Source organism: Dendrobates tinctorius, unplaced genomic scaffold, assembly GCF_039654945.1.
Source record: "Dendrobates tinctorius isolate UK_male_01 unplaced genomic scaffold, ASM3965494v1 ptg000025l, whole genome shotgun sequence".
NCBI lineage: Eukaryota > Metazoa > Chordata > Amphibia > Anura > Dendrobatidae > Dendrobates > Dendrobates tinctorius.
The window spans coordinates 10,835,987-10,850,176 of record NW_027361693.1 but is presented as its reverse complement, the minus strand read 5'-3'; positions in this window follow the sequence as shown (position 1 = coordinate 10,850,176).

Sequence of the window (14,190 nt, the reverse complement as noted above, 5' to 3'; positions counted from 1 at the left end):
ATATTTTAGTCACATGCTGTCAATTTCCTTGTGATCTTCCTTGAGATGGTTCTACTCCTTTATTGGAGTCCAGTTGTGTTTAATCAAACTGATAGGACTTGATTTGTAAAGGCACACACCTGTCTATATAAGACCTCACAGCTCACAGTGCATGTCAGACCAAGTGAGAATCATGAGGTCTAATGAACTGGCCAAGGAGCTCAGAGACAGAATTAAGGCAAGGCATAGATCTGTCCAAGGTTAAAAGAATTTCTGCAGTACTCAAGGTTCCTAAGAGCACTGTGACCTCCATATTCCTTAAATAGAAGAAGTTTGGAACCATAAGAAGACTTCCTACAAATCGCCGTCCAGCTAAACTGAGCAATTGAGGGAGAAGAGTCTTTGTGAGAGAGGTAAAGATCACTGTGGCTGAGCTCCACAGATGCATTAGGGAGATGGGAAAAAGTTCCACAAAGTCAGCTATCACTGCAACCCTTCACCAGTCAGGCCTTTATGGCAGCGTGGCCAGATGGAGTTTGCTAAAAAACACATGAAGGACTCCCAGACTATGAGAAATAAGACTCTCTGGTCTGATGAAATGAAGATAGAACTTTTTGGTGATAATTCTAAGCGGTATATGTGGAGAAAACTAGGCACTGCTCGTCACCTGCCCAATATAATCCCAACAGTGAAACATGGTGGTGGCAGCATCATGCTATGGGGGTGTTTTCAGCTGCAGGGACAGGACGATCGGTTGCAATTGAAGGAAACATGAATGCGGCCAAGTACAGAGATATCCTGGATGATAACCTCTTCCAGAGTGTTCTGGACCTCAGACTTGACCGAAAATTGACCTTCCAACAAGACAATGACCCTAAGCACACAGCTAAAATAACAAAGGATTTTCTTCAGAACAACTCTGTGATTCTCACAGCTGACACTTGGCACTTTAACTCCCGGAACACTGTGATCAAACATGATCACAGCATTCCGGGAGCAGGCAGAAGGGCTGTCGGCTCTGACAGCCCTTCTGCCTTTGGATCAGAGACCCCACATCATGACGCTGCCATGGAGACCCGATGTTGTCATGATGACATCCAGGTCTCCAAAGCTGAGAGACTTCCTGTCATGCACAGTGCATGTCAGGAAGTCTCTCAGGTTAGTGTTACAGAAGCAGCAGTGCTGACAGCTTCTATAGCATGTAGATCTGCATGCTATAGAAGCGATCAGCATGCACAAAATGAGTGTCCCATAGTGGGACAAGGTGTAAAAGTAAGAGTTAAATAAAAAAAAAGTTTTTAATAATTGCAAAAATATTTTAAAAAATAATAAAAATCAATATTTATTCCTTCAATAAATAAATATTTAAATTTAAAAAATCTAAACATTAGAAGTACACATATTTAGTATTGCTGCGTCTGTAACGACCTGACCTATAAAACTGTCCCACTAGTTAACCCCTTTAGTGAGCACCATAAACAAGGCAAAAAAACAATGCTTCATTATCATACCGCTGAGAAAAAAGTGGAATAACACGTGATCAAAACGACGGATATAAATAAACGTGGTACTGTTGAAAACGTCATCTTATCCTGCAAAAAAAAGCCACCATACAGCATCATCAGCAAAAAAATAAAAAAGTTATAGCTCTTAGAATAAAGGGATGCAAAAATAATTATTTTTTATGTAAAATAGTTTTTATTGGCACAATAACACCACTAAAAAGCTCCGGCAAGTGTCCAGGGCTGCAGAGCGGCGTTGGAAGAAAACAAATTCGCAAGACGACTTCACTGCATTCAAACAGGCAACACTCGGTTTCACATCTGCCCTCACCTCTGCTAAACAGGCCTAATTCACAACCCTCGTATCTTCCCTATCCTACAATCCCAAACAGTTATTCAAAACTTTCAACTCCCTCCTCCGCCCACCACTGCCCCCTCCAACCTCCCTCATCTCTGTTGAGGACTTTGCCACACACTTCAAAAATAAAATCGACCAAACAAGGCAAGTCTTCATTGTTCAACCACCACAACCCCTTTGTATACCAGACCAATGCCCAAACCCCATAACCTCCCTCTCCAATATCACTGAAGGGGAGCTTAATCACCTCTTCTCCAAATCACACCTCACAACCTGTGCACTTAACCCCATCCCACCTCCTCCCCAACCTCACCACAACACTTATCCCTTCCCTAACCCACCTCTTCAACCTATCGCTAACGTCCGGTACCTTCCCTTCTGCTTTTAAACATGCCACAGTCACGCCTATCCTTAGAAAGCCAACCCTCGACCCAACAGCTATGTCCACCTATCGCCCAATATCACTGCTCCCATTCGCTTCCAAACTCCTGGAGCTGCACGTCCACGCTGAACTTTCCTCCTACCTCTCATCTAACTTGCTCTTTGACAATCTACAATCTTGTTTCTGTCCCCATCACTCCACTGAGACAGCCCTGACCAAAATTACTAACGACCTACTTACAGCCAAAGCAAACGGACAATACTCTAAACTCCTGCTTCTAGACCTGTCCTCTGCATTCGACACAGTTGACCACTGCCTCCTACTACAGATCCTCTCCTCCTTTGACATCAAAGATCTCGCCCTATCCTGGATCTCCTCATACCTCTCAAACTACACATTCAGCGTCTCCCACTCCCACACTACCTCCTCATCACACCCTCTTTCTGTTGGAGTCCCCCAAGGCTCTGTTCTAGGACCCCAACTCTTCTCAATTTTTACCCTTGGCCTGGGTCAACTCATAAAGTCCCATGGAGTCCAGTACCACCTTTATGCTAACGACTCTCAGATCTACCTCTCTGGCCCAGATGTCACCTCTCTGCTGTCCAAAATCCTGGAGTGTCTATCAGCCATATCCTCCTTCTCCTCTTGCTTCTTCAAGCTTAATGTGGACAAATCCGGACTCATCATCTTTTCGCCATCTCACAGACCTTACCTGACCTATCTATCACAATTAATGACATCATGCTTTCCCCAGTACCGGAAGTCCACTACCTCGGAGAAACCCTTGACTCTGCCCTGTCCTTCAAACCACACATTCAAGCTCTTTCTACCTCCTGTTGCCTCCAGCTCAAAACATTTCCAGAATTCGTCCTTTCCTCAACCCTCAATCTACTAAAATGTTTGTGCACGCCCTCATGATCTCCCGCCTCAACTACTGCAACATCCTTTTCTGTGGTCTCCCTGCTAACACCCTCGCACCTCTCCAGTCCATCCTTAACTCTGCTGCCCGACTAATCCATCTCTCTCCTCGCTACTCTTCCTCTTCTCCTCTCTGCAAATCTCTTCACTGGCTTCCATTCCCTCAGCGTATCCAGTTCAAATTACTAATACTGACCTACAAGGCCATCTATAACCTGTCTCCCCCATATGTCTCTGAACTAATCTCCCGATACCTTCCCTCACATAATCTCCAATCCTCCCAAGACCTCCTTCTCTCCTCTACACTTATTCGCTCCTCACCGAACCGCCTCCAAGATTTCTCCCGAATAGCCCCCATCCTCTGGAATTCTTTGCCCCAACATGTCTGACTATCATCCACATTTGGATCTTTCAGACGGAACCTGAAAACTCACCTTCAAGAAAGCCTACAGCCTGCAATGACTCCAATACCTCCTCACCACTACTGGAGATATCACCTCAACTAACACTGGAACTGCTGCAACCCCCCTACCTTCTGCCTCCTTCCCCACCATTCTGCAGCATGTAAGCCCAAAAGGGCAGGGTCCTCTCCCCTCTGTATCAGTCTGTCATTGTAAGTTTGTTTACTGTAAGTGATATCTGTAATTTGCATGTAACCCCTTCTTATGTACATCACCATGGAATCAATGGTGCTATATAAATAAATAAAAATAATATTGTATAAAAGTGCCAAAACATAAAAAATGATATAAATAAGGTATCGCTGTCATCGCACTGACCTGAAGAAATAAACTGCTTCATCAATTTTACCACATGTAGAACGGTATAAGCGCCCCCAAAAGAAATTCATGAATTGCTGATTTTTGCTCATTCTGCCTCCCAAAAATCAGAATAAAAAGCGATCAAAAAATGTCATGTGCCCAAATATGGTACCAATAAAAATGTCAACTCGTCCCACAAAAAAAAAGACCTCACATGCCTCTGTGAGCCAAAATATGGAAATATTATAGCTCACAAAATGTGGTGATGCAAAAACTATTTTTTCCAATAAAAAGAGTCTTTTAGTGTGTGACAGCTGTCAAGCATAAAAATCTGCTATAAATAGTTAATCAACCCCCTTTATCACCCACTTAGTTAGGGAAAAATAATAAAATAAAAAATGCATTTATTTCCATTTTCCCACTAGGGTTATGGTTAGGGTTAGGGTTAGGGCAAGGGTTAGGGTTAGGGTTGGAGCTATAGTTAGGGTTAGGGTTGGGGCTATAGTTAGGGTTAAGGTTGGGGCTAAAGTTAGGGTTAGCGTTGGGGCTAAAGTTAGGATAACAGTTACTGTTGGGATTAGGGTTAGGGTTGGGATTAGTGTTACGGTTGGGATTAGGATTAGGGGTGTGTTAGGGTTAGGGTTGGAGTTAGAATTGGGGGCTTCCACTGTTTAGGCATATCAGGGGCTCTCCAAACGCGACGTGCGTCTTATCTCAATCCAGACAATTTTGCATTGAAAAGTCATACGGCGCTTCTTACCTTCCGAGCTCTGCTTTGTGCCCAAACAGTGGTTTACCCCCACATATAGGGTTTCAGCATACTCAGGAAAATTGCACAACAACTTCTGGGGTCCATTTTCTCCTGTTACCCTTGGGAAAAGAGAAAAATGGGGGCATAAAGATCATTTTTGTGAAAAAAATGGGATTTTTTATTTTAACGGCTCTACATTATAAACTTCTCTGAAGCACTTGGGGGTTCAAAGTGCTCACCACACATCTAGATAAGTTCCTTAGGGGGTCCACTTTCAAAATGGTGTCACTTGTGGGGGGTTTCCACTGTTTGGCACATCAGGAGCTCTCCAAACACGACATGGCAACCTATCTCAATTCCAGCCAATCTTGCATTGAAAAGTCAAATGGCGCTCCCTCCCGATCTCTACCATGCACCCAAACAGTGGTTTACCTACATATATGGGGTATCAGCACTCTCAGGACAAATTTTACAATGACTTTTGGAGTCCAATTTCTCCTATTACCCTTGGTAAAATAAAACAAATTGGTTCTGACGTAAATTTTTTGTGAAAAAAGTTAAACGTTCATTTTTTTTAAATATTCAAAAAATTCTTGTGAAGCACCTGAAGGGTTCATAAACTTCTTGAATGTGGTTTTGAGCACCTTTAGTGATGCAGTTTTTAGAATGGTGTCACTTTTGGGTATTTTCTATAATATAGACCCCTCAAAGTGATTTGAAATGTGATGTGGTCCCTAAAATGTGGTTTTGTAAATTTTGTTGCAAAAATAAGAAATAGCTGGTCAACTTTTAACCCTTATAACTTCCTAGCAAAAAAAAAAATTTGGTTCCAGAATTGTGCTGATGTAAAGCAGACATGTGGGAAATGTTACTTATTAAGTATTTTGTGTGACATATCTCTGTGATTTAAGGGCATGAAAATTGAAAGTTAGGAAATTGTGAATTTTTCAAAATTTTCACCAAATTTTTGTTTTTTTTTTCACAAATAAACACAAGTCATGTCAAAGAAATTTTTACCACTATCATGAAGTACAATATGTCACGAGAAAACAATGTCAGAATCACCGGGATCCATGGAAGCGTTCCAGAGTTATTACCTCATAAATGGACAGTGTTCAGAATTGTAAAAACTGGCCTGGTCATTAACATGCAAATCACCCTTGGGGGTAAAGGGGTTAATGATAAAAAAAGAACTTTTTTGAATTTACCAAATGGCTGCAATGAAACAAAGAGTGAAAAACTTAAAAGGGTTGGACTACTTTCCGTACCCACAGTATTTTTTCCATTGTGCATGTGAACGGTTTGCATGTGTGACTGCAACAGTATATTTTTCACCTCCTTTTTCACTTATTCAACAGATGATATTAATATGGTAAATACATTTAATCTGTTCTCGATTAAGAGTTGTTGATTATAATTTAGGGAGATTTTAATCTGACAATGTATCTTAATAATTTTTTTAGGAAAAATGAGTTTGGCTTGAACATGTTTTCTCTGGGATATATTAAATTGGGATTGGTACTTCTTTATGTATGGAAGAGACATTATACAAAGTTAAGACAATTACATTGTTTTTCAAAAGTTATAAAGTTATAGGTGCACTATTTAAAAGCAGTATGGTTTTTGTTTCTAAATTTGGCTAGTAGGCCTTTCAGACCACTCTCTAATATTGAGTGAGATTAATATAACTGTACATTTTTAATTATTACATGTAGCACTGATATTGTGCTATACATGTTAGTGCATACTGTTGGTTGGGGAAACATTTGAAGAGGATTAGTATACAAACTAGTGATCGCTTAGGCCTCTTTCACACATCTGTTTTGCGCCGTCAGGCGAGATCCGGCATTTTTTTTGTAAAACCGGATCCTGCGAAATGCAATGCTGGATCCGATTTTTCCCCATTGATTTGTATTAGCACCGGATCGCGCCGGATGGCATTGCTGTTCTTCCGTTTTTTTGCCGGATCCAGCTATTTGTCTCATTCCTGCGTCTGGAAAAAATGGCCGGCTTTTTGCCACAATGAAAGTCTATGGGCGCCGGAATGTGCCGGATCCAGAAAAAGACGGATCCAGCCACCGGATCCGTTTTTTTAAGTCTGCACATGCTCAGATTCAATTGGCCAGCCCCCAGGAAACAGATATAACCTGCTAGACGGATCCGGCAAAAAAATGGATCCGTTTCTGCAGTTCTCCAAAATTTACGCCGGATCCATTTTTTCTAAAAATAGCTGGATCCTGCCTGACGGCAAAGAACTGATGTGTGAAAGTAGCCTTAGTAATGTTATCCGGCATGAGTTTAATGTAATTTATGTGACTGCTTATTTAACAATAAACTTACACAGGGCTGACTTAGGGTTAACTATGCTTTGACAACGTCACGTGTGGGTACTATTGCATTATTTTTAGGGGGATAACCCCTGTGGTAAAGCAGGTGACAGAAAAAAGGCATATTAGGGTCTAGCAGCTTCTTTCCAACTAAAGTACATTTGATATCATCATTGATTGGCGATAGAGGCGTTTTACCCCTACTTTTCCAAACTTTTGGATTTTTCCACTATTTATTTATTATCCATAATTTACATATAATTTTTTGCTGCACACTCCTTTTGATGGGACTATTTCTTTAGGTCCTTTTAAATGAATATCTAATAAGTTTTGTTTTTAGGAGGTTTTTTCACTGTGAGACACTCATCCCTTTTGATTTATGTGGAGATGGCTGTTAATTGCTTAACCCCTTAAGGACCAGGGTTTTTTTCGTTTTTGCGTTTTTGTTTTTCACTCCCTTTTTTCCCAGAGCCATAACTTTTTTATTTTTCTGTCAATATGGCCACGTGAGGGCTTATTTTTTGCTGGACGAGTTGTAATTTTGAAACAGCAGCATTGATTTTACCATGTCGTGTACTACAACACGGGAAAAAAATTCCAAGTGCGGTGAAATTGCAAAAAAAGTGCAATCCCACACTTGTTTTTTGCTTGGCTTTTTTGCTAGATTCACTAAATGCTAAAACTGACCCACCATTATGATTCGCCAGGTCATTACGAGTTCATAGACACCAAACATGTCTAGGTTCTTTCTAAGTGGTGAAAAAAAAAAAAAGTTTGCTAAAAAAAGGCAAAAAACAACACCATTTTCCGAGAGCCGTAGTGTCTCCATTTTTCGTGATCTGGGGTCGGGTGAGGGCTTATTTTTTGCGTGCCGAGCTGACGTTTTTAATGATACCACTTTTATGCAGACACATGTTCTTCTGATCGCCCGCCCGTTATTGCATTTTAATGCATTGTCACAGAGATAAAAAAACGTAATTCTGGGTTTTTTACTTTTTTCTCACTACGCCGTTTAGCGATCGAGTTAATACTTTTTTTTATTGATTGATCGGGCGATTCTGAACGAGGTGATACCTAATATGTGTATGTGGGATTTTTTTTTACTGTTTTATTTTGATTGGGGCGAAAGGGGGTGATTTGAACTTTTAGGTTTTTTGTATTTTTAAACATTTTTTACTTTTGGCATGCTTCAATAGCCTCCATAGGAGGCTTGAAGTATGCACAACTCAATCGGCTCTGCTACATATGGGTGCTGAGCAGATCGCCCATATGTAGCAGATTTACTCCTGTGCTTTCAGCACCGACCACTGGGCAGCGCTGAAAGCCATCAGCCTGGAACAACCATAGAGGTCTCTATGAGACCTCTGGTTGTCCAGGCAACATGACGCCGACCCCCATCACGTGATGGGGTCGGCGAAGAGCTCACTTCCGGCCCGGCGGCCAAAAGTGCTATTTAAATGCCCGCTATCAGCTTTGACAGCGGGATTTAACTAGTTAATAGGCGGGCTCAGCGACGGAGCCCTCATCAAAGCAGGGGAGATGTCTAATGACAGACTGTCCTATAAAGAGAGCACGGCACTCAGGAATAGTTTGGTTGTTGGTGCTCAAGTCGGGTATCCAACCCATCAATCAAAAATGACAAAAGTCTTGGCACTCAATATGTGAAATATTCAGACACTATTATTTTGTGCATCCAGACAGAAAGGTTTAAACGTTTTCGGTCCAGCATAGGACCTTCATCAGAAAAATCTTGTTTACTGGATGGCCAGTGGAAATGTTAAATGGCTGGCGTCTGGAAAGCGTATGTGGACTGAGCCGTCCAAAATTAGAACAGGCAGCTGTACAGCGTAGGGCTTCAGAAAAGGGACCTCTAGGGTCACTAAAATAAGAAGTGAGGACAGCGCTGATAGCAGTGGGTATACAACATCTAGAATTGAATTGCGCTGGTGAAGCCCTGGTCTGTGGTCTGGCTGCCCTGACCACAGACCAGGGCTTCACCAGCGCAATTCAATTCTAGAGGTTGTATACCCACTGCTATCAGCGCTGTCCTCACTTCTTATTTTAGTGACCCTAGAGGTCCCTTTTCTGAAGCCCTATGCTTCAGAAAAAAAAAATTGTAAAACTTATGAAAGCAGTTGGTCAAATTCAATATTTTTTTGTGTGACCCATTCATCTGGCCCAGATTGAGATTCCTGATCTAGATGAATACAATATTTTCCCTCTCATTGAGAATTTGTAGCAAAACAGATGTAGTTTGTTGGGATATTTCTAGCTATCTAAAAAGAGGTCCCTTATCAAGAGTGTTAGGCATCAAGTTTCCCCCACTGCACAGTGGGAATCTCTAGCCATGTCCTCTGTGGTCTCCCATTCCTCTGAGGCCACAGAGATTCCTGCTCAGCAGAGATGTCAGTCCAGGTGTCTTGCTCAGGCTAATGCTAGGCATCTGATTGCTCCTTCAGGCTCTGCTGTAACATCATGCTTGAGTCAGCAGCAAGCAGACGCTCCAGGGAATAAGTTCTGTATTTTGCCTACTGAGCATGCCCTTGGGACGACCTCTCATTGCTGGTCGGAGGTCACATGCGCAGGTCCCGTTCCTGTTCTGATTGGTCCACTACTGGGATGGTCCCCGAAAGACGCCGCTATAATAGAGTCACATGGCCGCTCAGCCATGCGCTAGTATAGACTCTTATGCTTAAGGTGTGTATGATGACGGATGCATCGCTGCACGACCAGCTCTACCCTCGCCTACTGTATTACCACCCATCCCTTGAAGATTGTGAGCCCTCGCGGGCAGGGTCCTCTCTCCTCCTGTACCAGTTATGACTTGTATTGTTTAAGATTATTGTACTTGTTTTTATGTATACCCCTCCTCACATGTAAAGCGCCATGGAATAAATAACAATAACAATAAATAATAATAATAATAATAATAATGCATGTATCTGCTGACTGACTCATTTGAAACCCCTACCCTTGGTTGTGCCTGTTGTTAGGGTCTAGTGGTTAGAGTCAGTGCCTGTCAGTGGCTAGGCTTTATGCCACAGTGCTTCCTGGTCAGCACCTCACGTAACGTCATATTGTGCCATACAGCACAAAGCATATAAGTACAGCATCTACTGCGGTGCCGAGTGCTGGTGAGTCTAGAGGGACTCCGACCCTGTGTCTTGGGGCAGAGTCCTGTGACTGTACACCAGCACTCACTTCACCGAGCTCTGTGAGCTTAACAGGCTTCGGCATTTATATTCAAGGGTAGTGCGGCTCTGTGAGGCAACAGAGTCTGCCTCGTACACACCGGGTGATGTTAACCCGCGCGCATGCACTTATTATACCGCCATATAGTGTCTGCCATTACTTAGCAGCAGTATTCCATGTCTGCACTGTGGACCCCAGGCTGTGAATGCACTTCATTATCATTTTATTATTTGGTGCGTTCCGCCAGCCTAACAGTATACTAGCACCAGGGTCTGGCTAGTAATGGCGGACGAGCAGAGACTCCACAGGTGCATCCAGCAGCTGGAGGGCAGGTTGGCGACTCTCTAGCACTCAACCTCAGCTGTGGATCTTACCACGCTCGCTGTTCAGGCAGTCACGGAGGCTGTCTCCCATTTGCCCACTGCCATTCCTGCCCCGACTTTATCCTGCCTTCCTTGCCCGAGAAGCTCTCGGGCAATAGTGCCTCTTGTAGGGGTTTTGTGAGCCAGTGCACTATACCGCTGGAGTGGCTGGCTGCACGATTCCCCTCTGAGCATGCCAAGGTTGGATTTATTATTTCCCTCTTATCGGGCAGGGCTTTGGAGTGGGCCACACCTCTGTGGGAGCATGGCAATTATGTGGTACAGAGTGCCTCGCAGTTCTTGGGCACTCTGAAGCAGGTCTTCCTGGGACTGCGAGTCCCCCATGACACCGCACTCCAGCTACTGGCATTGTCACAGGGCTCGTCCATGGTCAGCCACTTTGCCATCCAGTTCCGGACGCTAGCCTCTGAGTTGGAGTGGCAAGATAAGGTCCTCATTCCGGCTTTCTGGAGAGGTTTGGCTGACCATGTGAAGAACACCCAGGCCACCACCCAGCTTTTCACTGTCTCCACCCGTATAGATCTTCGCTTTCCCGAGTGAAGGTTGGAGCGGTCCCAGTGTAGGCAGAGGTTTAGGTTGGCACCCAGTTTTGCTAAACCTCTGGAATCTCCCGATCGGGCATCCAAGCATCAGGAGGCTTCCTGTGAGGGATCCAGGCCCCGGTCTGCTTGAGCTCCTGTGATCTGTCACGTTTGCCGGCAGTCCAGTCACTGTTATGAATGGGTCACTGAGGAGGAGAGCAGGTCAAGGCTAAGCCACAGAAAACCAGAGAGGCTGGTACCTAAACGGATTGCAGACCCCTGATCCTATCCACACAACTAGCAGTAGCCGTGGAGGGTACCTACGATTATCCTAGATGCCATGGCACAGCCAGAGAGCTAACTAAGCCTAAAGAAAGAAAGGGGAAATCTAAACTGCCCCAGAGCAGACCCCAATGGAATAGATAGCCCCCAAACATATATTGTCGGTGAGACAAGATGAAAACACAGGCACAGGCAGGAAAATAGACTGAGCAAATGATGGGGCTCACACTGACTAGACAGGACAGGAAAGGAAAGACACTGTCTGCAATTACACAAAAAACCCTGCAAAAAGTCCAACACGCCTGATGCACAAAAACACTGAAGTCACACGACTTCACCCCCCCACTATATCAGCACTCTGGTGTATTCTGAAAGCAGAGCAAAAAGAGACCAATCCAACAGGGAATAAAACAAACTGGCACAAGCAGTAACATATGGGCGGTGATTCAGCACAGCCCTAGCCGGAGCTGGCTGACCTGCACCAAGAAGATATAGACAAAATCTGATCAAATGCAAACAGAATAGCAAATAAACCACTTAGCTGAACATGCAGGGAAAGAGATGGAGATATCAGACCTCAGGAGGCACAGGAAGCAAATCACCAGCAGGGATAGAGGGAGTCGGCTGTCTTAAATCCCAATCTGAAACCCTAGATCTCCAATCGTCATCCTCATTATCAGGTGGCAAGCCTCTGTCAATCAGATCAGCTCCATTACCTCCAGTAACCACCAGAGGGAGCCAAGAAAGAGAACTCACAACCCCTCTATCGATCTGACCAGCTCCACTACCTTCAGTAATAACCAGAGGGAGGCCAGAAAGCGAATTCACAACAGGTCACATTGCCAACCGGTGCCCACAGCGGCTGGGAAAACGCTCGCACCTAGTGGCCGTAGGAGGAGGCTCACTAGAATCAGTGGTGTTTTCCTCCAAGCTGTCCTTTAAGGGGACATTTGAGTTTGGTTCCTCCACTCTGGCGCTGGAGGTTTGCATGGATTCCAGAGAGGAGGGCAATTTTATGTCATCTTCCTTCCCTCAACGGCATGCAATACCCCTGGTTATGATATCTAAACCAGTCACCATCAGAGTGGTGAATGGCACAACTGTTGGGAACACTTTGGACCTGACTTCTGAGTTTGGGCTCCCTCTGTTGGTTGCTGCGGGTAATGGAGCGGGTCAGGTTGACAGAAGTCAATCACCTGAAGAGGATGATTGGAGGTCAGGTGTTACTGACTGGGAAGATTTAAGTCAGCAAGCATCCCTCAATTGTTGCTGGTGATTTGATTTTCTTCCTGTGCATTTTGAAGTCTGCTTGCCCCCTGCTTGGTCCTGCATCATTCAGATAAGTTATTTGTTTGCTGGAATCTTTTTGCATTTGATCCAGTTTTTGCCTTTCTCTGCTTTCTGCTTTGCTGTGTGGGTTCAGCATTGTTCCCTGCTGGGACCAATGCTGGACCCGTTCAATATGCCACAACTTATGTCAGTCTGTTCAGTATTGCTAGTCCCCTGTTATATTAGTATCTTTTGTTTTGCTTCCAGTTCACACCAGAATTCTGATCTAGTGGGGGAGAGGTCATGTGGCCTCAGTATTTTTGCATATCAGATGTGTTGGATTTTTCTTAGGGTTTTTTGCGTGATTGCAGACAGTATCTTTCCTGTCCTCTTCTAGCTAGACAGTTTGGGCCCCATCATTTGCTTACTCTATTTTCTGCCTGTGTTTGTGCCTCATCTTGTCTCACTGGCAATATATGTTTGGGGGCTATCTATTCCTTTGGGGTTCTACTCCGGAGCAGTTTAGCTTTCCCCATTCTTGCTTTGGGCTTAGTTAACTCTTTGGCTGGGCTGAGGCGTCTAGGGCATCGTAGATATGTCCCACGGCTAATTCTAGTTGTGTTGTTAGTTTTAGGGGTCTGCAATCCCCTTAGTTCCCAACCTTTCTGGTTTTCAGGTTACCTAGCTTATTCCCCGGCTATCCTCCTCGGTGACCTAATCATAACACGCAACTCTACCCTCACAGATTACCCACCAGACCGCCCCCTTGTTACTCTCGGTGTCTCCATCTCATCAGAAGCTGATATCCCTCTTCGTCATGCCCAAGGGTATCGACCAGGTTCTTCAAGGGGTCCCCTGGTTGCGGTATCACTCTCCCCATAAAGAGTGGTCCTTGGGGAGGATTCTTGGGTGGAGTAAATCATGTGAGGGTAGATGTCTGAGGGAGTGCGTTCAGGTTGCCTCCACCGAGGTCACCACAGATCTCTCCTTGCTCCCCAAACATTATCGTCAGTATGCAGACGTGTTCTCCAAAAAGGCGGCAGATACCCTTCCACCGCATCGCCCCTATGACTGTCCTATTGACCTCTTGCCAGGTGCTGAACCTCCCCGGGGTCGAGTCTACCACTTGTCTCTCCTGGAGACAGAGGCCATGTCTCAATACATCAGGGAGAATTTGGCAAGAGGAGTCATTAAGAAGTCAGTATCACCAGCAGGGGCGGGAATGGAGAACTGTGTCCCTGCATCGATTACAGGGGTCTTAACGCCATCACCGTTAAGAACAAATATCCTCTGCCCTGATATCGGAACTGTTTGATAGATTACGGGGAGCAAGAGTTTTTACCAAATTAGATCTTTGGGGGGCCTATAACCTGATATGCATACGTGAGGGGGACAAATGGAAGACTGCATTTAACACCAGAGATGGGCACTATGAATTCCTGGTGAAGCCCTTCGGGCTCTGTAATGCCCCGTCCGTCTTCCAAGACTTTGTGTATGACATATTCCAGGATATGCTTACCACCTCGGTAGTAGTCTATCTGGATGATATACTCATCTACTCTCCA